This window comes from Pseudochaenichthys georgianus, chromosome 10 (assembly GCF_902827115.2).
Source record: "Pseudochaenichthys georgianus chromosome 10, fPseGeo1.2, whole genome shotgun sequence".
In the NCBI taxonomy this organism is placed as follows: Eukaryota; Metazoa; Chordata; class Actinopteri; order Perciformes; family Channichthyidae; genus Pseudochaenichthys; species Pseudochaenichthys georgianus.
Window position 1 is genome coordinate 16,619,028 of NC_047512.1, and position 13,068 is coordinate 16,632,095.

Consider the following 13,068-nt stretch of genomic DNA (forward strand, 5'->3'; position numbering starts at 1 on the left):
AAGCAACGAGATTTCTCCATAGGATTTTAGAAAATAGCTCAAAATAAGATCTGTGGGAAATGTAGCTGTTAGATAAATGTACGTTTTGTTCAGCCGGATAATATCCACATGTCTACCTTTATCATTTTCGAATCAAAAATCTATTGATTAGATTAGATTTATGATAGACTTTTTAAACTACAAGAAGATAAGGAGGAATTTTACAAAAAAGTAATAGAGATTTTTGTCCAGAAGGATAGGCAAATAGACTTCATCTTCAAGTCAAGGTAAGACTGCAATTTTATTGAAAATGGGATCTTACTAAGAGAGAACAATTCAATATTTAAATGATAAAATAAAAATTGTTTGGGTATCCTTCTGTTGAACTGTCTGTTTAAAAGTAATTGAAGCATCAGACAAAAAAAGCTTTTGAAAATAATATTATATTTTGATTTAATATATTTGTAGACCTGAAGAGTCAGTGCCAGTGCCTCACCAGCCATGAACCTCTCTGCAGAAGCTTATATATAGACATCTGAGTTGTTTGTGCCCCACCACTTTTGTACATATAGAAACGCCACTGCGTTTCCCACAGATCTTATTTTGAGCTATTTTCTAAAATCCTATGGAGAAATCTCGTTGCTTTTTTGTGGAGGGAAGCCATGCACAGCTTACTTCCTGGTTTTAGGACGCCTCACTGCAGCTCTCTCTCCTCCTCTTCACACACCACACTTTTCGCGGCACACGTACTTACAGCCAATCAGCTCTGAATTATGTGAGATGACGTATGGTGGGGATGGCAGCATTTTGCCCCTATGGTCATTATTTTTTGCCACACACATTAAATAGGAAAATACTCTGAGCATGCGCAGTGTAGTTTTTGCAGTCACCGTTCACTTAGACCAGGGGTGTCAAACTCAAGGCCCGGGGGCCACATCCGGCCCGCGACTTCATTTCATGTGGCCCCGCAAGAGCTTGCAAAGATTATAATACGTTTATTATACGGTTACATGCCACTTTACAGAAGCAGGTTGCCCACAAACTACATGTCCCACAATGCATCTTGTTTTGTGACATGCGCACTGAAGAGACTTGCAATTATTTACCCTGGACTTCTGCTTTCAGACAGAGTTAGTTACTAAGTTATTATCCTATCCGATAATAATCCAATTCAGAGGCAATAATGTAATACATTATTTTATATTTATATTATATATTTATATGGTTACAACCGGCCCTTTGAGTTCAACCTTTATGCGAATGTGGCCCTCGATGAAATTGAGTTTGACACCCCTGACTTAGACAGTCAGAGGGAGGGGCAGGATCAGGTTTTGTCCCACATGGCTCTAAACAGCTCAAGGCACACACTGTAGACACTAATTAGAAGAACACATACTAAAACAGCAATGTACAGACGAATCAGATGATTAAACATGATCTTAAAATATATTTTATATATTTTTTAATTTATTTTTTGCATTTTGTTGTAATCATTATTTTAATACTTTCTGCTGACACTAGGTGGTCGCTACAATGAGGAAAATAAATTACGGGCCAAAAGTTGTATTTACAACAGTAGGCCTATTAAAAGTAAGCAGAGGACACCAAACCAACTGAGACCTGTCTGTCCGCTGCATCTACGCACACACTGTACCACACACACGCACCTACAGCGAACAGCCTAACAGCCGTTGTGTATTTTATTATGTGAAGCACGAAATGGTTTTAGAAAAATATGGACTCTTTGTTTGTAGATATAAACTACATCAAATAAAGAGAGTAGGCCTGTTATACTGAGTGATATATATTATACACACTGCTCTGCTTTCTGCACGGACCTCACAGCTGTTCTCTCTGGAAACATCGCGTCGCGATGAAAGCAGTTAATAAAATAATATCCAGGGGATGCATGCAGAGCTGTCATTGGCTGAGATAAGTCCGGCCGTGCGTCACGCCTCTTTGAAACATCTCTGTTGCCGGAAATGCATCCACGAAGGAGCCGTGGAGGACCGTGGAGGACCCATCAGTGTATCCTCGGTTAGAGCTCCAACAGAAAGCCTCCTCGATGCTCGGTCCTCGAAGTGCATTTAGAGAAATGAGATGTCCTTCAACATGGCGCGCTGAAATTCATTTCCGGGTCACTACCGGAGGACCGAGGAGTGGAGGAGGGGGATTTGATGAAATGAGAAAGGGCCCAGCTTCACAAAAAGCTTCGGGGATTACTCGACACACTCTCCGAAGCCTCGGCGCAATACGTAACATCACTAGTAGTAGCTAGCACGTTAGTTAGCATTACAGCCGTGTCATTTTTATTAGCCTTAATATGAAGTAACATTAAGTAACCCAAAATGTTAAACAGTAAGAGCAGTAGTCATATTTCGTGAACCCTTTGAAGAGTACTGTCACCGGTGTGATCATTCTATAATACACAATTTAAGTCCGGGGGAGAAATGCTAACGCTGATCTTTTCTACTTCCTGCTATCTGCACAAATGGTTGACATTAAACATTAGAAAGACCAGGCAGTTCAGAGAGAATCAAAGGAAGGCAGGCAGGCAGCTTTGCATGACATTCTTCTGGACGTGTTTCATTGTGGTGATAGTGAGTGTAGTCAATCGTTTTTGTTGACAAGACAGTAGTGACGGCCATCTTGGTGACGTGTGTTGTTCTCATAGGTTGTTCTGCGAGACCAGAGATGTAGTTCATTGAGCGTTTCACACAAACAAATGTGTTACTTCACAGTTTTACGACACATTTTTTTTTTTTTACTTGCAAAATTATCTTTTAAATTGACAAACATCATATGTGGAATTCGTGGCACAATTCAAACGGGATCGAAAGATAATGTTTCTCTCTCCATTGACTTAAAGGAGACCTATCATGCTATATTTAAATGATATAGTGTATAACCATACATATATAAGGTATATTTATACATTTTATTTTTCAAAATACCAAACAGATCATTTTTTAGACATGCCTCGTTTCGCTCATTTTCGCTCTATTCCAAGCCCGTCTTTGACAATTCTGAGCACGCCCCCCTGCAGAAGAGCAGGCATGAGCCGACGAGAGTCACGTTACCATGCTTGCTGTGATTACGAGTGTGGAATAAACATGTCATCTCAGAGCAATGCATGTGTCCAAGCATATTATCAATTTGATCCAGAAACTGACCCTGAAGCAGCGGAGGTTTTGGTGGAGGTGCAAAAATCTCGGTTGCAGCAGGACGTTTCTGAATGGTTAGCTGACAAGCTGTTGTCCCTATTTATTTTACTCTGTTATGATGCTTACTCCTTATTCCGTTCATATTTTGGCTAATTAGCAATAATGCAATGTGTACAGTTTGTAAACGCAAAAACAGCGATATATATTTATAAAGGGAGACATTCATATTGTCAGCATATATACAATGGCCTCATTGCGTTTATTAATAGTTTACAGTCCTTTTCTTCCAACATCGTGCCACAACCGTTGGAAAGTTGAATAACTTAGGATGATAAAAAGTATAACTCCAACAACACCTCAGTTGTCAGCAATGTGTGTAGTTTCATGTGTTTTTTAAAAGCTCAGTTATTGACTTTGTGCAAATTGCGCCACGATGCCTTCTGAACGGAGAATGTGTGCTGCATGGAGATCCCACAGGTAACATTTTTGACAGCTTTACTAAGTTGTCTGTTTAAATACATTTTTCACATGTCATTCAATATATGTTTATCACAATGTGTCAAGACGGACGCAGTAACTTGAGGACTCTGTCACCTGTATGGTGGACCATCCTGGATTGGAGCCTGTGTGCCTAAATGTGTTCTCCCTGCAAAATGCGTTGAATATTTACAGAGCTGAACATGGTGGACTACAGTTGAGACAAATAGAGCAGTGAGTGTTTTTTTTTTTTTGACTGAAATTGTAAAACGAATGTTAATATTGTTCATGGAAATAAATACTGGTGTATATGGCTTTATGCAATCTTTCATTCTGTCATTGTACATGTACTATTATATTATATACTACACAGCAATGGCATAACACACCCATGTGTACGACAAAAAGGTCCCCACACACACAACCTTATGCTTTTGAAATCAGAATATTCTTTACCCATCCAAACATGAATAATCACAACACATTTTGATATCAACTTGGAACTTTATTGTCAAAATCAACGGTTAAAAAAAAAAACCATAAAAAAAAACTAAATGTAGCCTACTTGTATTTTGTATAAATGACACTAAATATTTTTACAGAAGCTTTGTGAGCTGGTGCTGGGGCTTCCTTGGACGCAGGATCAGAGTGGTGATTCCGGCCTGCGTTGTCCTCAGGATACGCAAGGAGTTTCCTGATCCGTGAAATGTCGATGTTGGGTTCCGACAGCAGCCAAATTGAACCGTGTAGCATACCCGGCGATGACCTCCTCCCTGTCAGGTCGCTCATAATGGTGCAGGGTCCACAAAGACTTGGTCAAAGATGAGGTCCATCAAGTTGGCCACGTAGGGCTGTGCAATGGTAAAAAAAGCACAACAAAAAATGTGGTTTAGATTAGTATATGCATGTAAAAAACTGAAACTTCTTTCTAATTTTATATTTGTAAATAGTTGTATAATAAATATTTTAAACACTTACGGAATGTGGGGTCAGTCTTTACTGGTTTTGCTCTGCATTCTCCCTTCCTGGCCTTTGGGAACTGCAGTTTATACAGAGGGTTTCCAGTGGATGAAGTGGCTTGTGCACGCTCAGCATTTTCATTGTAGTGCAGGGCTGCCAGGTACAGTCTTTCATTTCCGCCATGATAAAAAAAAAATGTAAATAATAGCAAAGGATGTACAAATTGTCACTAATTAGCAGTGTTGTGCTAGTTACTGAAAACCAGTAACTAGTTACCATTACTAGTTACTTCATTTCAAAAGTAACTCAGTTACTTTACTGATTACTTACACCAAAAAGTAATGCGTTACTGTGAAAAGTAACGTTTTAGTTACTTAAAAAAGGGCTCCCATTATATTAATGCCCTTATAGCCTTCATTTCAGTACTGTTATTGCATTGGAGAATAATACAATCTGTTGATCAACTTGACATGCACTATATGCAATCTGGATAGCATCGATATTAGCTGGCTTTACATTTTTGTATATTCTTTCTCAAGTGTTCCGTCCCATATGCCGTGTGCCGCCCGGACATGCTATCATGCTAACTAGCTCCCTGAAAGCGGGTGACTCCACTGTAGCAATAGCCTGCATGTGTTCTACAACATACCGTGCAACGGCTTTATCGACTTTCCCCTGGCTAGCAGTCCCTTAAAGTCCAGCCGCTGTTGCTGAGGTGCAGGTGGAGGTGGAGTGGCGTCGGCTGAGTCTCTGTGGTCTTAGCTACTAGCTTCGTCCCAGCATGTTGTTTCTGCAGATGTTTTAAGAGATTTGAATGACTGGTTTGGGCAGTAGATAGGCTCTTTGACCCGCCAGGACACAACTTACATTTAACTAAAACGTTATTTTCTTTGTGCTCGACAAAAGTGAAATAGTGAGAATATCTCCAGGTGGAGAAACTAGACTTGAGCTCCGCCGCCGCCATGATAGTCTTGTTAGTAAACAACACAAACACGCCCACAGCCCGTCTCCGCATGTGACACAGGACGTATTTAAGTACATTTACTCAAGTACTGTACTTAAGTACAGTTCTCATCTCTGTTCACCTGGCTGTTGACTATATAAAAAAAGTAACGGAGTAACGCACCATGTAGTAACGGTAACTGAGTTACTGAATTTAAAAAGTAATGCGTTAGAGTACTAGTTACTGCCAAAAATAACGGCGTTACAGTAACGCGTTACTTTGTAACGCGTTAGTCCCAACACTGCTAATTAGTAAGTATGTGAGGTGCTGGCCTGTAAAGAAGAACACATAGTTAGAACAAAATCATCTCAACTTAGTATTCAGGATGAGAAAATACTATTTGGATAAATATAGTCTGAAATCCCAAAAGATGGGGCTAAAACTCTTTATTTAGCAAAACTCTATTTAGCAAAGCTCTCTATTTAGCAAAGCTCTTTGCTTAGCCTTTTCCAATCTGAGTTAGTTTTGAACCGTAACGTGCATGCTGTGTTTCTGACTCAATGCAGGTGATGTGTTGGAGAGGGGCTGAGCTCAGTAGACTGACTGTAATGAGTGCTAGCCACTAATTAGCCTGTTGCTAGAGGTAAGGCCTTGTCAACAACAACAGACCAACGGGGCTTTAGCTCAGTTTTACTCGTGGTGTGTGTGTCCCCTCGCATACATACAGTGTTGTATCCTAACACACCCCCATTTATATTCATGTGCGCAAACAAGTAAACACACAAAAGCTTTTACATATAACGCTGCAAAACACGGCATGTCTCATTAGCGTAGCGTAGCTTACAGATCGATGATATCTGATCGTTCTAACAGACTACAATCACAAAAGCGTTTACATATAACGCTGGAAAAAACGGCACTTGCCTACAGAATTACGTTTGTTATTATAACTTACTCAATATGATTGTAGAGGATACAACATACTAATAAATAGGAGAATAAATACTTGTGTTATCGCCTAGGGCGTGGCTTTACAGCCTTCACACAGATCGCCATTACGGCAGTATGTCTGAACATGTTAGCAAATGCCTGATAATTCAAATGACAAAGCAAAGACTGCGGAGCGTACAAAATAAAATGCTACAAAAATATATAAACACCTAACCGATTACTATTTGGGTTTGAGGCGACATTGATACGGCGAAGCTACATGCTACAAGCTAGAGATAGCTTTATCAGGAAAAACACCGCTAAATAAAAACGTACAGCTTCAAAATTGGATGTGTCCTCACTGGCCTGGTCCCGGATGGTTGGTATTGATCCCGGGTTTAGCATTACTTTGGAGGCATATCCGTGTTGACTTGAGACAAGTTCATAAACATGTCCGTCGTAAAATGTTTGGAACACACAAACAGAAATCTGCCGTGGTCTTCTGGCACATGTCCCTTGTACATGAAGTCTAGCCACAGATTCATTTCTTTTTCCACTGATGGCATTGCATGCAGTCCCCTGTCCCGAGTCTTGCAGCCAACAACAGCACAACGTTTAACTATCTTAGACATCCTGGCAAGAGCAGGCAAAAACACAGATGTGGGTTGATTTAGCCTGCCGATAGCCTATATGCGAATGAGAGGTTTGGCAATGCACGTGGCCGTGGCTCATTCCCCTGATAGGTGGAGAGTTGACCAATAAGCCGAGGAATTTTCTGTGACGTAGAAAAGTATTGAAATCTGGATCCGTTTTTTTCAGATCCGTTGCAGCCCCTTTTTTAGAGATTTGGCGAAGGAGGAAAATAGAGAGGGTTGTGTTTTCTGACACTTGGTGAGTTCCCTGGAACACCGGGGACACATATTCATGTATAAAAGACGTACAAAGGTGCATTTTGCATGATAAGGTCCCATGGAGATCCACTGAAAAGGGAGGGACTTCGCCACTCTATAAACGTTTGCCTCTCATGTTATGCTATTTATTAATGTTGATTGTGTTGGTTTGAGCTGCCAGTATTAGAAATATCATGCATATCATGTCTGCCTCTTAAATACAATGGAACTAGATGGCACCAGACCTGTAGTGTTTGAATTGGAAAAGTAGATAATACAAGTTGTTAATAATTTAACAACCAGCTAATATATATTCAACACTCTGCAACTCACACCACAAAAATCGAGATAAATAAATATCACTGCAGGTATTTTTGGGGTGAACTGTCTTTTTAATCAAAGGTAATGCTAAAAACTACTACAATTTAACTGAAAGTCTCACAGAATTGTGCAATGTTTCTGAATAACAGAAACATTATTGAATTGAATGATCCGCTTCATTTAGATATTTTCAAGAGGCTTTATGTAGTAAACTGATCCAATAGTTCACTACTAATAAAGGCTTCAAATAAAAGTTTCAAAATAAAATCTTGCAGAAACATTTCTCATGACCCTTCACATTTCTCCTGCCTCTCCCCTAAAAGGATCCCACCCTGTTGGGAACCACTGGCACAAACAAACAGGACCGGGGGCTTTGGACTATTTTTAAATCCAACCAAGTTGATTCACAGCATCAAAATAAGACTTTATTAATCCCAAATGAATGATTAAACCTTAATAAAGAGGTGTGCAATTGGTCCTTGCTGCTCCTTGTACTGAGAGACTCACTTCCTTCTGCAGGACAAGATGTCGGCAGCCTGTCTGCTCAGCAGGACAATGCACCTCCGAAACGGAAAGGAAGGAACTCTTAATCATCCTCGTCAGGACCGGAGGACGCCACACACGGGGCTTCCTGTGGGGGTGCAGGGCGCAGGGTTACCGGCACTGGGTGTGTCCGATGGGAGCACACTGTCCGACTGTCTCCACTTGTCCTGACAGGAATTACTACTGTTGACTGTAAGGTAGGAGCACAACATTACACCAGAAACATTATCAACAACCTCGTACTGTTTCCAGAATATGACTAACAAACAAACAAACAAACAAACAAGGGAAGGATGTTGAAGGGGGGGGGGTGGGGTGTTCTTGACTGTCAGATTTGAGAATCTGCATCTACGCAGTGTTTTTCCATACAAGCATCCGTAAGAGGGCTGCCCTTATCCTCTTCTGAGGGGCCACTCCGCCCAGGGGCAACACTGCCGCTGTTTATTAAACTTCTTTGTTGCCCCCTTTAGTCAATTAGTGGAGTGGTGTATGTATGGTATTAGTCAACTGTATAAAAAATACAAGCCAGTGAAAAACAGAATTTCGCCCTAGTGGGATTAATAAAGGTTCATCTTCTTCTAAGCGGTCTTTAGTCAGTTAGTCATTTTTTTCGTGCTGATTTTCCAAGAAGCAAGAAGGACATCACCGGTAATACAAAATCTTAAGTGGTGCTTTTCCATTATTGGAGACACAGATCTTATGATTAAGTCAACTGATTGATTAGTTGGTGAAAATGCTTAGGAGTTTTAGTCAACTAAAAAATGTTTTGGCGAAGAAAGCCATAATTGTTTGTATTAATCAAAAGGATATAAGTACAAGGAAAGGTTACTTATGCAGATTCAAGTTCAGTTCACAATTCACATTTTTTAAACATACTTAAAGAGTGATACTTTGGAAGATGTCAACTCAACTTGTCTTACTCAGACTCATGAATCGTATTTACTTACAAGAGTATTATTGAACAAACTATACTCTTATTGTGTCTTTGCAATAAACAAGTTACAAGAAAGGATATTACACACTATTGAGCAACACAATGTCAGTGCCATGACCTTGATAACTTCTCTTTATTGTTCTGTGATCAGAAGTATTACTAATATAACCTGTGGGACCGTAAATCTGTCACCAGAGCAGGATATTAGTCGAGGCGTTTTGGCTCTAACTGCAACCTTATATTAAGTCCAAAGTGAAGTCAGTTGTTATTAATATAGGCCACAACTCCAATTTCACACATTTACTACAGGGGGCTTTACAGTCTGCATCTCTCTTTAGGGTCTCGATAGCATTTTTTTTTTTGACATAATGTATGGCATTTGTAATAATTATAAGTTGAAGTAATTCATTATAACAATACAAGCGAATAAGTAAAACCCCCCGTAATAATGAATTCAATTCATTGGAAGGAGAGATAAGGAAATATAAATGAATAGAGGCCGATGGCAGAATGGATGGCAGCACATCTGAGATCTGAGAATATGAAATGGTTTCCAAACCAGGAAAACATTTTTGTTGGAAAAATAAACTTTAACAGAAAGAAAAAGGAGCACACCTCAGAAAACAGAGATGAGGAACCCCCTCCTCAGGATCTAATCATTCTGTCCAAGTATATAATTACGGAAAGCAAACATATTACATAATAATCAGAAATGTTCTGATCGTATCAGATACCACACCCACTGCAGTCTGACTTTGACCCTTCTTTAATACTTCCACAGCCTATTCCCACAGCAAACAGATCTGCCAAACACCTCATTAATCAGAACAAAATGACACAAAAAAACCACCCAGGATCCATCTGATCTGTGCAGCTTAAAATCCTATCATTCACTACAACCCTTCTATATATAAACGGTGCACAATGTTTTTCCCAGACCCCTACCCAAGAAGGTGAATGGAGGGTAGCAACATCCGCGCCTCTCACCTCAATGCAAAACAATGAGCCGGATACTACCTAACATCATTGCACCTTTCACAAGCAGAGGACAACAAAACAACACGTAAAGCTAAATAAAGACTCTTCTATAACGGGCTTCAGCACCACTGTAGTTCAAAGGGGGGAAAACAACAACAGGTTAATATAATGTTGTGTGTAGAATCTACTTTAATTTGAATTAAAAGAACAAACAACAAAACCTTTATCAAGGCAAAAACAGCTTTGAACCCTAAACTAATGGATCTTGAAAATGCATTCTACAAGAACAGAAAGCTTGTATAGTCTGCCTATCAAAAAGTTGTACATATTGCACAATTTTTCCTTAATTCATAGCATGTATTCCCCTTCTGTCAGTGCCTGTTTGTTTACTGATGACAAACAGAGACCAGATTTATAGATACCAGATAAGACAGAGTTTCTGGGCCACTCCTGCTATAATATATATTGTTTGTAAAATCAGAAGCTGCCCGTTAATCTGACTTCTGATAGTTTCCAGGCAACTACAACTCAAACTATGTGCACCCTGCACAATTTGTTTCATCCATGCACAATCAAAGGCAAGCGTCCAGTTAAACCAGCTCACTCTTGCCCCCATTGTGTACCTCTCTGGGGTGGACGAGCAGTATGTGGAGTATTAATGCACCAGGGGGTTCTGGGAAAAACGCTGCTCACAGTGACATAATTAATGTGAACATGGTGGGGTTACTCCGGAGCTCAGATGCATGTTTTTTTGGGTTTATCTCGTGTTTTGGTGACTGGAAATTAATTTTGATGAGTCTAAGAATATAACATTTTAACTTCCTGTTTGCGGTGGCATTTTGTGGCTTAGGTTACCAAACGTCACAGGCTTCACGAAGGACTTTAAGATCCCAGATATTTCTTTTGCTTTCTCTTTTCGGTGTCAACCAGGGACAGGGGGTCGTAAATTAACCTTGGCTAGAAAACCTATGTGCATCACATCTGTATCATGTTATTGTAACCTGCAATGTTTTTGACAAATAAATGAATAGAGCTATGTTTTTGTTCTTTTTTTCTTATCTCTCTTGTGAAATACGTAACACAACATTGTAAATCTGTCGGTCACCTGGGTAACAGCTTTGGTCCAGACTGACACATCTAAACAACTATTGGATGGATAGCTGTGAAATCCTAGATTCCCAGAGGATGAGGACTTCGGTGACCTCCTGACCTTTTCCTCTGGCGCCACCATGAGGTAAACATTCACAGTTTTATGTTGGTGAACGTCACTACAACTATTGCATAGGCTGAACAGATTGCCATGAAAGTAGACACACACATTCATGTTGCTCTCAAAATGAATTGTAATGTCTCTGGTGAACCCATTATGAGCATTATAGCATGCTAATGTTAGCATTTAGCTCAAATCACAGCTGTGCCGCAGTTTAGCCTGAGCTGCTGGCATGTCTATAACTAAAAGCAAACCTCCTGAGTTTATCTGTTTTTTTTTATTTTTTGGTCTGGGAATCAAATGATTCCAATTCTCTGATTTTTATTGAATAATATATCAAAGGCATTTTTTAAAGTTGAGTTCATTGACAGGCCGGCCCCCAGGACGTAGAAGATGTTCTTTCACCCTTGAAAACAAAATAAAACAACTCATAAACAGAAACATTTTTCACATTCTCGCCAACATCTATTTCTGTCCTATCCTGAATCAATCAATTAAAACACTTGTACATGATTTGTGTTTGCTGTAACCCACATGTGTTTTGCATTTAAGATGACAAACGTAGGATCGTGTCTCGGTGTCAGCCATGCAGTCAGATTCTCTAAAAATAGTAACAGATGGTCCTGTTTTACCTCTTTCCTGCAGAGAAACGCTGTGGCCACTTGAAAAACATCAATGGAGTTATGCAACAAACTGAATTCCTGGGCTGACTGTCACTGATCCACTCCGTGTTCACTCTGCTGAGCTCAGGGAAAGAACAGACTTTAGTTCATCTGTACTTCAAGAAGAAATTTTAGTGAGAAAAACACACATGGATATCCATTATCAGACAACTCATGTGTTTCTTTGATATGTTTATTAGAAGCAGCATATAGTTTGAGTTTGGCGTCTAGGCTCGGGCCATTGGGTGATGATTAGATAATGTATTATTTTTTAAGTCACACATATTGAAGTTTACCGATCTGGTTAAATTTAAAACGGCACAAATCATGTAGCAAGACATAATCTACTTCCTAGGAAATTAAAAACATTGTTCATAGACAGAGAGGGTGGATATAATTTGAGAGGAAATCTACATTTTAAACAACTCAAGGTCAGAAGAACTCTGAGAAGTATGAGTATAACAATCTGTGAGGTGATTTTATGGAATGGTTTAGAGCAGGAGCTAAAACAAAGCACAAGCATCATTCAGTTTAAAAGGATGTACAGACACACTTTTTTGGAAAACTATGAGGATGAAGAGAGGTGATTGAAGATGAGAAATTATTGTATATGTATGTATAAATGTAAATGTAAGTAGGAATAACTTGCATAATGATTTAAAGGACAATCATTGATCAAGTAAGGGGTGGGAATTAATAAGCATTTGCTTCCTCCTACTCCCTTTCGGACACATGTGATTTTTTTATTATTATTAAGATGAATACTGTATTTTAACAATACGGTATTCTGTTTTTCATATTTGTTATTTTTTATTTGTTATTTTTTTAATCTGTTCGAAATAAAGATTGAAATTAAATTAAATAACTATCGCCCCCGAGCCTACAGGTGGATGGTGGGCTGGTGGGCGAGCAACAGAAAAGTGGAAGTAGCAGCAGCATTAGCGATGCAGACGCAGGCTAATCTGAGGCTTAAATAGAGCGGCAGGTTTAGGAGGATGTGTTTGGTTGGTTGTAAGAGGGGAAAGAGGCGTTACATGCAAATGGCCGCCCAGGACTAATCAAAGGATATATGAGTTA

The 13,068-nt window shown here is 39.5% G+C and overlaps 1 long non-coding RNA gene across 1 annotated transcript; it reads left to right on the forward strand.

Moving 5' to 3' along the window:
- The first annotated feature begins 8,193 nt into the window (after positions 1-8,193).
- On the forward strand, positions 8,194-12,715 carry LOC117454310 (uncharacterized). Its single transcript, XR_004552968.2, has 3 exons — positions 8,194-8,404; positions 11,236-11,353; positions 11,975-12,715. It is a non-coding gene; the product is annotated as an uncharacterized lncRNA (long non-coding RNA).
- The last annotated feature ends 353 nt before the right edge of the window (positions 12,716-13,068 follow it).